General features: G+C 39.2%; 1 non-coding gene across 1 annotated transcript; it reads right to left on the reverse strand.

Annotated features, from left to right (window-relative positions):
- Positions 1-2,574: 2,574 nt before the first annotated feature.
- Positions 2,575-2,646, reverse strand: Trnah-gug. Its single transcript has one exon. It is a non-coding gene; the product is annotated as a tRNA-His (tRNA).
- Positions 2,647-2,910: the final 264 nt, after the last annotated feature.

Below are 2,910 nucleotides of genomic sequence, written 5' to 3' on the forward strand. Positions count from 1 at the left end.
CTGCCAAATTCTATAAACTTCTTTTCTTCACTGGTACAAATCCTCCTCCTCCTCCTCCTCCTCCTCCTCCTCCTCCTCCTCCTCCTCCTCCTCCTCCTCCTCTTCTTCTTCTTCTTCTTCTTCCCCATCTACTCCTAATCCTCACCCGATTCATCATTTCTTCTATCTTGTTCTTCATCATCTTTCTTCTCATCCTTCAATTCGTCTTCTTCTTCCTCCCCTTCTTCTTCCTCTACCTCTTCCTCTTCCTCCTCTTCGTCCTCCTCACCAATTCACCTTAAACGAAACCTTGCTCTTTGTTTCCTTTGTTCGAGAGAGAGAGAGAGAGAGAGAGAGAGAGAGAGAGAGAGAGAGAGAGAGAGAGAGAGAGAGAGAGAGAGAGAGAGAGAGAGAGAGAGAGAGAGAGAGAGAGAATGATAATAATAATAGAAAGTTACGTTTTTTTTACGATCAGCCTCTCTCTCTCTCTCTCTCTCTCTCTCTCAGAGAGAGAGAGAGAGAGAGAGAGAGAGAGAGAGAGAGAGAGAGAGAGAGAGAGAGAGAGAGAGAGAGAGAGAGAGAGAGAGAGAAAGGAAAATAACAATATTAATAGAAAGTTACAATTTTTTTACGATCAACCCTCTCTCTCTCTCTCTCTCTCTCTCTCTCTCTCTCTCTCTCTCTCTCTCTCTCTCGGGAACATAAATAAATAAAAACATACACACGGTCTAAATCACTTGCATCACCTTCGCCATTTATATCAATTTCCAGCGTTCCCCGAAGACATTTCCCAGGATTGACGTCACCGGCAGCTCTGGTTTATGGACGCACTGCAAATACTTCGTCAAGAACAGGAACAGGAGGAGAAGGAGGAGGAGGAGGAGGAGGAGGAGGAGGAAGGAAGGGTGTTATGACAAAAGCAACGTTAGGATAAGAATGGGAATAAGAAGAAGACTGATAACTGTGATGGTAATACGATACGAGGAGGAGGAGGAGGAGGAGGAGGAGGAGGAGGAGGAGGAGGAGGAGAAGGAGAAGGAGGAAGAGTATTATGTCAAAAGCGACGTTAGGATAAGAATAGGAATAAGAGGAAGGATGATAATTAATATACAAAAATGAAAGACAAAATAAGGAAATAAAACAAAGAAATAAAGGAAAAAAAAAAGGGAAGAGGAAGGATAAGAAAGGGTAAGAAAAGAATAAATAGAAGAGAATAACAACTAAAATTACAAATCATGAAAATAAAAAAGGAAGAGAGAAAAAAGAAGAGAAATAAAATAACGAATGAGCGAATAAGAAGAAAAGGAGAGAAGAAGGAAGAACGAATGAATGAATAGCAAAAAAGAAGAGAGAAAAATGAGTATGACAACAATATGGATGGAAAGAATAAGAAAAGAAAAGAGGAGAGAAGGAAGAGGAAAGGAAGGAATGAATGAATGAGAAGAAGAAGGAAGGAAAAAAAAAGAATGACCAGTATGATGTGATACAAAAATAAGAAGAAATGGGAGGAGGAGGAGGAGGAGGAGGAGGAGGAGGAGGAGGAGGAGGAGGAGGAGGAGGAGGAGGAGGAGGGTTCTTCGTCTTATTGATTTATTAGCGTTTCTTAAAAATATTAGAGATAGACGCGACACAACTATTGATCCGATGGCTTGCTAATGTGTGTGTGTGTGTGTGTGTGTGTGTGTGTGTGTGTGTGTGTGTGTGTGTGTGTGTGTGTGTGTGTGTGTGTGTGTGTGTGTGTGTGTGTGTAGCGTACATACATACATATAAACACAGCAGAAGTACATAATTTGAACTGTTTGTTAAGAATTCTCCCAAAAAAATTATGTTCGTCTCTCTCTCTCTCTCTCTCTCTCTCTCTCTCTCTCTGGAAATTTGAGGGGAAAAATACGAAGGTACGAGGAGAGTTGCGAGGGAAGGGAAAATAATGATAAAAGGGAAAAATAGAGATAGGAAAAATAGGACAGGAGGACGCTTCAATATCCAATTAACTGCTGTACTTGATGTTTAAATTAGCGAAGGCATTATGGGAGCAAAGATAGAGAGATAGAGAGACTGGAAAAAGAGAGAGGAGAAAGAGGGAGAGAGAAAGAAAGTAGCGAATTCAACAGAGATAAGATGATAAAAAAAAAAAAAAAAGGAGGAGGAAGAATCACGCACATGGAATACTTAGATGCAAAAATGATGTTATGAAAGACAATGAAAAATATGAGCACAGGTGAAGCAGGTAATAATTGGGAGGTGATGCTTACCTGTCATACTCATTACTGACTGCTACACCTACTGGCCTGATGATGATGATGATGATGGTGATGATGATGATGATGATGGTACTTGTTTGTTTCATTATTATTATTATTATTATTATTATTATTATTATTACTATTGTTATCATTATTATTATTATCACTACTACTACTATTACTATTACTACTACTACTACTATTATTACTTTTTCTTCTTCGTATCTTTAAACTTTCCTTCCTACTAGAATTACAACCAAGAGAGAGAGAGAGAGAGAGAGAGAGAGAGAGAGAGAGAGAGAGAGAGAGAGAGAGAGAGAGAGTATAGGTAAAAAGAAAATACTATCAGGTTTGCCGTGACCAGGATTCGAACCTGGGTTATTGCGGCCACAACGCAATGTACTAACCACTATACGATCACGGCCGAGGCGCCACGAGAACCACTGTTGTAAATTACCGTGAGATTGCTATTGTTATTTTTATTGTGTGATTTATTTGTTGTAGTGGAAAATAAGTAAATAAATAAATATATATGATAGAAGTGAGATGCTGTTGCTGTTGTTGTTGTTAGTGGAATTACTGTCATTACTACTGTTGCTGCTGCTGCTGCTGATACTACTACTAATATTACTACTACTACTACTACTACTACTACTACTACTACCACCATCACTACTATTACCATTAC

Source organism: Portunus trituberculatus, chromosome 36 (assembly GCF_017591435.1).
Source record: "Portunus trituberculatus isolate SZX2019 chromosome 36, ASM1759143v1, whole genome shotgun sequence".
In the NCBI taxonomy this organism is placed as follows: domain Eukaryota; kingdom Metazoa; phylum Arthropoda; class Malacostraca; order Decapoda; family Portunidae; genus Portunus; species Portunus trituberculatus.